Below are 13,488 nucleotides of genomic sequence, written 5' to 3'. Positions count from 1 at the left end.
GAGGGAGTGATATTCTCTGATCTTCAAGTTGTGTGGAAGTGTGTTCCATTTCCTTAGGCAGGCATGTATACTATCATCTCCTAGCAGCTTAAATATATCTTCAAAATGTGAAATTTGTTTCTCTTGGGTAGTAAGATATCTAGGTGCCAGCTGAGGATCATTTTCAATCAGATTATGGGTGCTGATTAGGGCCATGGGATTTGATTTTTAAGCTCTAATGAAAAGAGGTTCATTTTGCTCTCTGGCCAATATTCTTTTCATCTCTGCAGCCCTTGACTCCTCATGGTTCATCCATGATGCCAAAGCCATTAATTGTAGATCTCCTAGCTTGGCATTAGAGTCCCAAACATTCATGTCTGTGGGGGCCATGTTGTGCAAGTAAAACTCAGCCATCTTGGCCCTATCCTCTAGTGTACTTTGATCACAAAGATCAATAAACTGCCTGTAGTCCTGAAATGGAATGGTGCCCCTTTGTGCTAGTGTTTTAATCTGAAACTGCAGCCATTTTTCTTTGAGATAAAGAGCATAGGATTTAGGTGGCATCCTACACTGGATGGCCTCCAAGGAGAGGTTGGCTATACATGCTAGTTGGTTCTCCCTTTCCTGTAACTATCCTCTCAACCATGCATTTTCCCTCTCAAGTTGATCTCTCATTATTTCTTCTCTGTCCCTTAAGCCACTTAGCTCTTTGCCCATTTCTTTTAGCTTCTCTTCCATGTGCCCAATGTCTTCCACCCCTTTTGACTTGGTGATTTGCATCCATCGGTGGGTTCTGGCCCTCTCTTTCTCAAGTTCGAAAAACAATGTGATGGCAAATTTTTGAGGTATCACCCTACCTCCTTCAATAAACTAGTAGTAGGAGTCTAGGTTAGGTTGGGGGCTTGGTTCCTTTGTTTCAGGGTCTTCTTCTTTTGTTTCTTGCTGCTCCCCTACCTTTCCTTCCAATTTTTGTGCTTCCTGTAGTTTCTACAGAGTATCCTGTAGGACTGTTTTTGCTTCCTGTAGGTTTTGTTGTGGATCTTGTAGGCATGGAAAATCTTAGGGGCAAATGTTCACCCTTAGACGAAATTAAGGGGTTTTAAATTTTTAGTGGGCGAATATTTTGTATCATAGTACATTTTTACAAATCGCCTCAAATAGCACACCTTATTTTATGGGAGAGGGTAAAAAAGGTAAATTTGGCCCTTGAAATTAGAAGTTACAACCTTCTTCGCCCTAATTTTCAAGAATAGGTTTTATTTAAGTGAATCCTATGGGCCAAATACCATATTTATAAAAGAGGTATGGTAAATTAATAAAAATATAAATTAATGAGAGGTATGGTAAATAAATAAAACTTTTTTTATATTTATTCCATAAGTCACCTTATATACATGCAAGGGTGTAAACAAATAAAAATACAAATAAAGTGGAGGTATGGTAAATAAATAAAACCTCTTTTTATACTTACTCAAAAGGTATGGTAAATAAATAAAAATATAAATAAACTAAACATATGGTAAATAAATAAAACCTCTTTTTATATTTAGTCCATAACCCTCTTTCTATTTATGAAGGCTCCAAAAAGAGGTTTTATTTAAGTGAATCCTATGGGCCAAATACCATATGTGTAAAAGAGGTATGGTAATTAATAAAAATATAAATAAACGAGAGGTATGGTAAACAAATAAAACATTTTTTTATATTTACTCCATAAGTCACCTTATATTTACGAACACTCAAAAAATGCGTTATATTTAGGTGAAACCTATGGGAAAAATACTATGGGCCAAATACCATGGGCTAGATTATTATTAATACCATGCAAAAAAAACATTATTAACCCTAATATTAGTATTAATAAAAATAAAAATGGCACATGGTATTGAACCATGGTATTCACATGGAATGTAGCCTATTTAAATGGGGAATTAAACCAGCATAGATCCATCCTTACTCTGGATCTACTAAGCCCCAAGAGGGATCAAATATCATAGATCCATCTTTACTCTGGATCTACTAAGCCCCGAGAAGGATCAAATATCATAATATGAAAACTAGGATAGAGTGAAAAAATATTTGATCCCTCTAGGGGTTTGGTGGATCAAGAATAAAAATGGATGTTGTAATTTAATGTATGTTAAACATTTTAACTTGGTTAAAATAAGAAATAAAATAAAAATCAATTATTAATTTTATTAATTTTTATAAATTACTAATAGTAATTTTTAAGCTCTAGGTTTACGATAACCCATGGTATTGAGCCATGGTAATACCATGGTATTCATGTGAGCATAGACTATTTAAAGGGGAAATTCTATCATCTTAGATCCTTCTTAATTTTGGGTCTACCAAGTGCTTAGAGGGATAAATAGATTTCATACCCCTAAGAGTGGTAGATGTGGAGTTAAGATGGATATAGGTTGGTTTTTATGATAATGAAGATATTAAATAGACTTAGGAAATTATATTGTAAAAACATCTTAAGGTGAATGGTTAAAGCTAAATTTAGTCACTTCACAAAATTTAGTAAAAAATACCAATATCTCCATTAATATTGGTTTTTTACTTTTTTTTTATTTAACAAAAAAAATTCAAAACAATGAAACCTTATCACTCTTTCCGCATCACCCTCTCAAAAGATTTTTTACCATTTTTCAAACATTCTCAATATGATATCTTCATGAAAAAATTTAGGTACTGATGTTGGATTAGTTGTTTGAAAAATAAGTTGGTTTGTACAACCTTTCATCTTCTGTGCTATTCTTAGTTTGTCCTAATGATCTGTAGGGGTTGGAGCCACTGCACCATATTTTCCTAAAACGTGGAGATTGTTCACCAAAAAGGAAATTAATCTACATGTTACAACGCTGTTTAAAAATGCAAGACCTATGAGGGTAGTGAATTATGCTAATAAGCACTTTAGATTGGGAGAAACATAATTAAATTTTATTATTTAATTGAAGATTTATAGTTAAAATAATAATAAATCTACATTTATATATTCATATATTGATTGGAAGGATTCTCACAATGGTCACTTCTTTCAATTAGATCCCCTTCAAGCCTTTGGGATACCTAATACTTTCTTATATAATATAGTTGGGGCTTGCTACTTGTTGGCGTGTTGGGGTAAACAAACTTGATGTTTTTTTTATTATCTCGCAGTTGGAGTCTATGGAATAAGAAATAAATTTGATAACTTGAAAAAAGTGCTTGCTTGACAAAAGTTGTAGAGAAAAGATTAATCTCTCCTACCTTGACAAAACTCGTTGTCAATATCAACACCTACAAGAACTTTATTGTGGAATATTATCAAAACTAATAGAAGGATATGAAAGAGTGTATTGTAAGAACCTTTACAAACACGACCACTAAAAATTGGAACATTGTTTGTAGGAAGAGAAAATAATGTTTTTTTTTTCCAAACATGTATGTTAGTATATTACAGTTTAATGAATATGTTTTCTTATTATCATTTATGGTTTCATACTTTAGCAAAACATTCGCTAAGACTTCAAAATGTTTTATTATTCAGTAAAAGATTTTCCAAGATCTTACAAGATTTTATAATTCAGTGAAACATTCTCCATCACTGTACAAGATAATATAATCTGGTGAGAGATTTGCAAAAAAATTACATATACATATTATATTATTGATAAAATCACCTCCCATTTTCCCTATGTATCATGGGGATTAGCCCATTTATTATACATATAAATTTAGGGTGGTTCTTAAAATTTTCCCTGCCTGTAAGATGGCCTTACCCTTTAAGGAAGTTGATCTGGTACTAGGCCTCTTTACATAGGTAATTGGTGACTTAGGGGAAGGAATTTTGTCTCTTGGTGTAGGGGAATCTTCAATCTCAATAGGTGTTTTTGTGGATATTTGTGGCTTCCCTTGTTTGATTCTTGTGCTCTTTCTTGTTATAAAATGTTGTGGGGCTTGCTTCCTTCTTTTCCTTTTTTTCTTGACTGGGGTGCTGAGAGCAGTGAGGGCAGTTGTTGCCTCCCTCTCAGTAGCCTCTTGAGACACCCTAGGTGACTCCTCTTTGTGTTCTTCCTTTTATGTTTCAATGCCTTCCTCCTCTCTATTTTTCTTGTCTCCTTCCACTTGTTGTTCTTCCTCATCCCCATCAGTTTCTTCCTTAGTTTCCTCCTCTATTTCATCATCATCCTCCTTCTCTTCTCCCTCTTCTTCTTCTGCTTCATCATGTTCCTCTATGTTAGCTTATTCTTCTTCATCCATCTCATCCTTATCTAACTCTATATCTTCTTCTTCCTGTTTTTCCTCCTCCCCACTAACAGAAGGACTAACATCATAAGTGGGGGTTTTGATGTCATCCTCTATTGGCAAGTCTCTGAAGACTGACCATGTTATAGGGATTCTCAAGTTTTGGATGGCATCCTCAATGGGGATCCTGATCAACCCATGGTGAGCCAATTGTTGGGAATTCCCTTCCTTTAGTTTGTTGCTGGAGTCTATGAGTGATTGCATCAAGAAATAGGGTATGTTGAGTCTTTGGTGAACAGGTGTTTCTACCCCAAATCTTAATTCTTCAAGGATCCTAAAATGGTAGCCATAAGTAACATTGTATCTACACTCACATGAGATATATTTGATGAGTTGGTAGCCTACCTCACTCCATGGGTATGGGAGATTGTCCCTCCTTACTCCATTTTTATCCTCTGTGGGTTCTTCACCTTCTAAAAAGAATATCCTTTTTTCCACCTGACTATTTTCTTTGTCTTTTTTATTCCATGGAATTCCTAGGGGAAGTGTGGTGACCCTACTGATGAGCTGTGGGGTGAGATCTATAGTGAGGCCTCTAACTAAAATAGTGGCATGGCTTTTTCTGTGTGGAGTGAGGGAATGAGAAAATTCTTGAGCCACCTCATCATCATACCCTATGAATTTCTCGAAAAAACCCATCCAGTTGTGTCTTGTAAAGATTTCAAGCACTTGGGGGTGTTGGTGTATCCTCACAGTGTTTGTGGGTTCTCTCATATTAAACCCTCCTATCATCTCGCTTGTGAGGCTTGAGGAGAAAATGAGAGGGTTGACACAAAATTTTTAAATTCAGGAGGAACACAAAGTTTACTGTGTATGTAATTCACCTCCTACAGTTGCTAAATTCACTAGATTTCAGTGCATTTCTTGTTCATTTACTTGTAAATGGGGATGGATTTTTATAGCCTACCTCTTTAGAATGGTGGTAGTGGACAATTCCCTTGATATCCCCTCTTGATCTCTTCTCTGCCTATTCTGTAGATTGCCTCTGTGTATCCTATAGACTACTCTTGTAGACTATATCCTATAACCTATTCCTGTAGGAATGCCTGTGCATGCTCCTGTAGAAATTCTCTTGCAGAATAATGGATCCTTGCTTCTAGTGGGTGACCAGAGTTATGAGAGTGACTTGAGTGAGGGAGTTTCAAGGAGGTGGAATGCATGAGTGCATGTAAATGATGTTTTATTTCCCTTTATCGTGTTTCAAGGTGAGGTGGTGTGCTGGCAATAGAGGTAAATTACCGTATTTGGACCGTTGGTCCCCACTACCACCTCATCATTTCCACTCCTTGTAATTAGCTCCCACCTCGTAGATCCGTAGTTAACTACTTCTTGTCATAATGCTCTTTTTTCTTTGAGTTGACTGTAGCCATGTGTGAGAGGACACCCGGTCTTGCATGTGATGACTGAATGAAGGTGACCAAGTTAACTGGCCACCTTTTCACTTATAAACAATCTATCTCATAACGCTTACAACTTTTGATAAGACGATGCATATGAGTGAGTGAGCGGGATACTTACGTGTGGTTTTGATGCCATGCTGCAGTTGTCGAGGATCAGAGGTGTTACTTTGTTTATTTGCTACATGGTCATTATTCTTCCTCCTCTTACTATCTGCTGATCTTTTCCTGGCTTTTGCAGGTCTCTGTGACTAAAGATCTGATGTTTCTAATGTTGTGGAGCTCTTGGATCATCCTAGTGAAGACCCGTAGCTGATTATTGACATCCTCTGGGATAGGCTGCTACAGGATTTCCCACAGGATGTCTTGTAGTTGCTTCTCCCTCAGAATTCCTTAATCATGTTGCTAGTTGGGCCGTGAGTATGGTGCAATGAATGGAAAAAGGGAGTAGGAGTGTGTGTGGAGCAAGGGACATTCAGGTAATGCTCTTACTCTCCTTTGTTTTTCCTTTTTTCTCTTTTCCTTTTTCATAACTAGTAGAAACTGATCTCTTTTTGATTTGAATGGTGAGTGTTGGGATGATGATAATGGATGAGGTGAGGGGTTAGATCATGTCTAGGATGAATTTTAGAGTCCTAACAAACCTACGATGTTCCCTCAGATTGCTTCCTGTAGGTTTTCAAGGGATCCTGTAGAAGACAAAGTCTACTAATAAATTAAAGTAGTGGAGTGGAAAACAATATAAATGATGGAGGTATTCATGGTAAGGAGTGGAGGAGATGGATAGGTGTGAGGCAGGGTGCCCTTTGGATCCTATTTTTGCTCCTTGACTATCTTTCTCGCCCACCTGCAAATAACAATTATATCTTTTTCTCTCTCTCTCTTTTTTTCTTTCTTTTTTTGAAAAACACCTAGGCTGCCTCAAAGAGGTTTTCACCCTAGATGTTTTCCCTGGCCGCCTCAAAGAACGTTTTCACCCAGGGATCTTCTTATTCTTCTTTCTTCCTTTTTTTTTTCATCATTGGGTTGCCTCATGAGGTTTTCAACCCAAATATGGGACTCAAGCACCTCATGAAGGTTTTCACCTGAGTCCTTATTCTTTTTTTTTTCTTAGTGATGTGATGAGGGAGGAGCTGGGACTTACTCCACCATCATCACTATTTTATTGATATTATCAATGAACTCTTGCCTTAATAAAGGCCTCTTGTACATTTTCAATCGGTTTCCATTAACAAGCAATGGAATGGCTTCTTCATCTATACCTTTGATTTGTACTGAACCATTATCGTGGCATCTCTCCACCACATAATGTCTGAGCCATCTTGTACTTAGCTTTCCCTTTAAGTCTTTATACCCGAAATCATATAACAATGCCCAATCGCCCTCTTGAAATTACTTCTCCTTAATATGTTTATCATGCCATATCGTCCTCTGATGCTGAACTATCTTTGTATGTAGGAGGGCCTGCATTAAGAATTCATCCAAGCCATTCAATTGGAACAATATTTCTTTATGTGCATGACAGAGATCCAAATCTAGTTGGGCTACCATCCTTAATGTGTTATATTCAAACTCAATGGACAACAAAGCCTTTTTCCCATATATCATCTCATAGAGTGTAAATCCAGTGGTGGTCTTCCATGTGGTATTATAGGCCCAGGTGGCCTCAACTAGTCTCTCTACCCAATCCTTCCTATTTTTGCTCACTACCTTAGTTAAGATGCTCTCCAATGCCCTGTTGGTCACCTCCACTTTCCCATTAGCTTTTGGATGATAGGGAGTGGAGGTCCTATGCTTGATTTTGTGATGGATGAGCAGTTCTTCAATCATGTTGGAGGTAAACTGGCTACCAAATTTGTAGAATACATTCTCCCTTAGGAAATCAGCCACCTTCTCTTCTGTTGTTGGTTAATTTCTTTGGTTTTAGCCAACTTAGTCAAATAATCAATGCACACAATAATGTATTGTTTTTTCTTTGAAGGAGGGTTTATAGGCCCAATGAAGTCCATGCCCCACTTGTCAAATGGCTCGAAATTCACTTGAGGTTGTAGGGGCATTTCATCTCTTGGAGTAGGCTTTCCCATCCTTTGGCACCGATCACACTAACTAATGTACTTTTTCACATCCTGATGAAGAGTGGGCCAATAATAGCCTGCTTGTAACACTTTGAATGTTGTCCTCTTTGTTGCGAAGTGACCTCCACAAGGCCCATCATGATAAGTCATAAGGATGTCAAAAACTTCCTCTTCCCTTATACACCTTCTCAAGATTTGATCTGGGACAAGTTTGAAAAGATTGCCCCAAATCCAGGTGACGGGGGCACTCTTCCTGACTATCTTGCTCTTTTCTTTGGAGGGAATGTTTGGTGGGAACTATGATGATACCAAATAGTTTGATATATCAACAAACCATGTGGAGAGAACTGAAATAGAAAACAAGTGCTCATCTGGTAACTGGTCATCCACCATTCCTTCTTCACCTACAAGCAAATTCACCCTTGATAAAAAATATGCAACAACATTTTCTTTACCAGGCTTATGAACAATTGTTAGATCAAACTACTGTAATAAAAGAAATCACCTTATAATTCAAGCATTCAAATCTGGTTTTTTCATTAAATATTTGATTGCAGCATGGTCAGTGTGCACAAATCTTTGATAGCCTCTAATGTAATGCCTAAATTTGTTTAATGAATGCACAACAGCCAAGAGTTCCTTTTCGGTCACTGTATAATTTAGCTTAGCCTTTGACAAGTTCTTACTAATAAAATAGATGGCATAGGTCAGTTTATCCTCTGCCGGACCTAAGGCTGCTCCTATGGCTTTGTGTGAGGCATTAGCATGAATATGAAAAGGGAGGGCCTAGCTTGGGCCTCGAAGAATTGGTGCAGTGGTTAACTTACCCTTTAGAATGTCTAAGGGCTCTTGACAGCTTTTTGACTCTATAAACTTAGAATCTTTGGCCAACAACCCAAATAAAGGAGAGGCCAACTTGATGAATTCCTTTATGAACCTTTAGTAGTATCCAGCTAATGCCAAGAAACTCCTGACATCTCTATGCTTTTGTGGAGGTGGGACCTTTTGGATGATGCTATTTTATTTGGGTCCACCTACAATCCTTGCTGAGATATTGAATGACCTAGCACAGTCCCTTCAGTCCTTAAGAATTCCCATTTTTCTAGACGGAGAGATAGGTTCATTTCAATGCATTTGTGCAATACTTTTCCTATGTTTGTCAGGGCTTCTTTAAAATCACAGCCTTAAGGTGTAAAATCATCCATATAAATTTCCACCGCATCATGTACTCATTTGGAGAAAATACTCAACACTGCTCTCTGGAAAGTGGCAGGAGCATTGCATAGGCCAAAAGGAAGGACCCTATAGTCAAAAGTACCCCAAGGACATGTGAATGTGGTCTTATCAAGGTATTCTAGGTAGATTTTCATTTGGTTGTACCCAGTGAATCCATCTAGGAAAGAAAAAAACTTTTTCCCTGCCATGACGTCTAGCACTTGGTCGATGAAGGGTAGGGGAAAATGATCCTTCTTTGTGGCTTTGTTCAACTCCCTATAATCGACACAAATTCTCCACTTACCATTTCTCTTGGGAACTAACACTAAAGGAGAGACCCACTCACTGTCGAAGATAAGGTAAATGAATCCTACATCTAGCAGTTTTTGTGGTGCTTCTTTAACTATATCTTTAAGAGTTGGTTTCATCCTGCTTTGTAGTTGTCGGACCGGCTTGCAACCTTCTTTGATGTATATGTCGTTAGTACACACTGAGGGGTGTACTCCTTTCAATCCTTGTAACTCCAAGTGAAGGCTTGTAGGTTTTCTCTTAGCATGTTGCATAGATTTTCATCTTCGAGAGCAAAAAGAGATGGATTAATTTTCAAGGTTTTCTCTAGGCTGAATTATATGGTTTTGACATGAAGTGGGTTGGAATCATCCAAGCATTAGTCAATTGGATGATTTTTCTAGGTTTCCCTTACTTCTTCTTCTAATGGTAACAATCCAGGAGTTGGAATTTGGAGCAGGTGTTCAATTAAGTCATACTCATCTTGTTGTCCTCCTCCTATGGTTGCTTCCAAAGAATAAAGTTGGGCGAAATAAACCTCATCTTCTTCCTCTTCCTCCAACCATAAAGGTAAATCATGCTCTAGAGAGGGTTGAACAGGAGGGTATAGGACTAACTGTTTGGACATATGCCCATTTTTGATGGTCATATTCATAGCTCTGCAGCTAATGTAAGCATTGGCTGTGGCCAACCATGGCTTCCCAAGGATGAGAGGATAACCAGTAAGTTTAGCCTTAGGCTGGAGAACTAGAAAATCTACAGGGTAGTCCTAGGATTCAATGGAGACCATCACATCCTCCACAATTCCCTCATGGGTGACTGTGGAATGGTCTGTAAGTTGCAGAACTGTTGTGGTCTTCCTCAATGACCCTTGGAGGTTGAGCTTAAGCATGGCGTCCTTGGTCATCACATTAATGGTAGCCCCAAGATTGATCAAAGTGTGTGGGACGATGGTGCCATTGATGTGCACATCTACTACATGGCTTCCAGGGTCCAAATATTTTGGACATATTTCCTGCCCTAGCATTAAGTCAGATAGTTTCCCAATGACATTAATGGTAGGGGCATCCCTTTTTCTTGTTCCTGGATTCCTGAAGCACTTCTCCTTAATCAACTTATTGTAAATGGGAACATCTTTTATTGCTTGGAGAAGGGGGATCTTTACACATAGATTTTTCAATTCTCCCAGAAGTTCAAGTTCTTCTGGGGTAGGCTAGAGTGGTTTGGCTAATCTCTCAGGAAAGGTTGGATTTACTTTAAGGTTGTTTTCATCTTTTTCTTACTCAACCTCCATATGTGGAGAGGGAGGTTGGTTTTCTAGGAGAATTCTCCCAGATCTTAGGTTGATCTCCTGGATTTCTACAACATAAGTTGGGTATGATGTCTCTCCACTATATACTTATTGAGCCTGCCTATTGTTTGGGTTTAGATTTAGCTGTGAAGGCATCTGGGGTTTCTTGGGTGGAGCAGAGTGTAGGAGATGTGGTTGGGTAGGTGGAGGAAATAAAGATGGAGCATTGTTGTATTGGGGCCTCCATCCCTGGTGTGGGGTATTCCACTAAGGTTGTGGCTGAACATAAGGTTGAAATGACTGGTTGGCTAGCTAGGAATGATACTAAGATGCATAGGACCATGGAGGGGGTGTAGACCAGGAAGGATGAGCAGGGGGTCCCCAAGAAGGTATAGCTGTGATTTGGTTGGAGTTGTAATATGCATGGGATGACCCTTGCATGCCCTGTTGGTATGGTCTAGGCCTAAGAGGTATCCTTTGGTTGATGTAACAAAGGTGACAAGTGACCCCTTCAGCTCCTTGATACACATCTTTGAGTCCAGCTAAAGAAGGGCACTTGTCTGTGGAGTGGTTTTCTTCACAGACCGAGCAAATCTCAATGCCGTTCAATGGACATTCATTCCTAGGATGCCTCCTAGTGCATCTAGGACAAAATATGGCCAAGGTTATCTCTACTTCCTCTTGCTTCCTTTTGATGTTCATGGTATCCAATTGCAAGGCAAGGGTTTGCAGCATCTCACTTTTGAAATCTTCCACCATATTTCCAATTTCACCCTTGATGGATGAGTTGGAAGATGATGTATTGGCCATAGGTTGACTACTGCTAGCCCTTTTCTTGGCTACCCTAGAATGGTTTCTAAAGAGATTCTTGATATCCTCGTAGGGTAATTGGTAGATATCTCCTCCTGCTAACAGATGTAAGGTATCCAGAAGATCTTCCCTTACTCCTATAAGTAGGACCAGCTTTAGTGACTCGGGGTCAAGTGTGCACCTAGCCCTTTTGTAACTGAGTTGAAATCTCTCTTTGTAGTCTTCTAAGGATTCATCCTGGCCCGTGGTTATCCTGAAAATTTCTTCTTTAGTATCCTTTGACCTACAGTAGTCCCAATATTTGTTGTTAAAAGCCTGTTGCATCTGAGCGCAATTTATGATGCTATCTCAAGGTAAACCCATGAACCAGCGCAATGTTGCATCCTTGAGGGTATATGGAAACAATTTTAACTTTTTCTCATCATCTGTATAGTCATATGTTCGGAATATAACAAAAAACTCAAATAGGAAAGTGTCGGGGTCCTTTACGGTCACGCCATGGAAATGAGGTAGGGTAGAAGGGGCTTATATTATTCATCTTGGTGTCCCCATTGGTTTCATGATGGGGAAGGCACCCTCAACTCTCTCTCTATTCCCTCTGTCATTTCAGTTTTCAGCCATTGGTTCAGTAGGAATGGGTTCCTATTGTTCTTCTTCCTCTGTAGGTTCTTCAATTATTTCAAGTTGCTCACCTAAAGGTTCCTCCAATTCATAGCCACCGAAGAAGAGAGAAGGTTGGTTGTTGGATGCAGTGGGGCTATTTGGCAAGAATTTCCCTAAATTGTGCCTATTCCTACGAGGCATGAAAGGAAATGTTTTTGGGTTGGTTTTTGTAAGATTTTTTAAATTGGAAAGTACTTTGCATAAATAAAATTGTTGATTGAATGAAAACTACTGACAAAAAGAAAATTTACTTGCTGAATTGAAATTCTACTTGCAGAATGGAAAGGAAAGCAGATAATGACAACTGAAGGAAGGGAAGATACTAGATTACTTTTGCAGAAATAAACTAATGGCAGAAAATTGGAGACTAGAAATAGAAGGAAAGAAAGCAGTAATCACATTCTACTTAGACACCTCCCTGGCAACAGTGCCAAAAAGTGATGAGCGACAGTATTGTAGCAAGGATGCTACAACTCCTGGGCTACCAGCTTTACTTATCAACCCGGGGTTCATACAAACTTGGAGGTGACAGTGCTATATGCACAAGTAAAAGTGAAGGTCCTACCTATTGTCACTGTTCATTTGGTGAGAGACCCCAGGGGTTCCAAGCCAGACTTCTATAGAGTCAAAAGAAGCTTGATTCTTTGATGGAATAAGAGAAAATTTATTCTAAGAGAGCTACTCTACTGTAGTAATGAGGAAAACAACATGTAATGCTAAATCACACCATATCATAATTAACCATTTAAATAGCTATGCTAAGTAGAATTGCTAAATTAACACTAACCTAATGATTCTATCTAAGTTACTGAAGTAAGTAGCATCAAACCATACTAATGTGTAAGTAAGAAAACTAAACTAAATTTGTTTTCAGTTTTTTTGGTTTCCTTTGGTAAAATCAAGCATGCAATTTTAACTGTTCTTGTGGATGTGACAGGTGGATGGAAGGTGGTTGAGGATGGCTAGAAGGTTTATGGAGTGGTTGGATGGTGTGGAAGGGACCTAGGAGGTGTTTTGTGACGTCCTAGAGGTTCCCCATCAATTTGGCCTCAAAACAGGCTGTTTCAGGAAAAACTACAGGATGTACTAGAGACCTATAGGATGATCCTGTAGGAATTACAGGAAACCTATAGGATGCAGCCGAGAGCTAATTGTGAGGTGTTGGAGGTGTTGGGAAGCTTGGAAAAGGTGTGTGATGAGTGGGATAGGGTGTTATAAGGTCTAGGAACACTCAGGAGTCAATATCCAAGAGAAGATATGGCTAGATTCACTCAATGTGTCTAGGGGAATTTCAATAAAAAAGGAAAAAAACTAGTGAGGGCGATGGTGGAACAAGAGATGGTTGAGCTGGATGAGGTGGAAGATGGATGCCAGTGATGAATTCTGGACCTCCTCCTAAAGTACATGTAGTGCTTAAAACATGTGTGTCTTCCAAGAACTATGCAACAAGATACATTTTCATAAACTAGAAAAG

The sequence above is a fragment of the Pinus tabuliformis genome, chromosome 2_2, assembly GCF_031772625.1.
Source record: "Pinus tabuliformis cultivar Carrire ecotype Pingquan chromosome 2_2, CPIR1, whole genome shotgun sequence".
In the NCBI taxonomy this organism is placed as follows: domain Eukaryota; kingdom Viridiplantae; phylum Streptophyta; class Pinopsida; order Pinales; family Pinaceae; genus Pinus; species Pinus tabuliformis.
Note: the sequence above shows the minus strand (reverse complement) of the source record.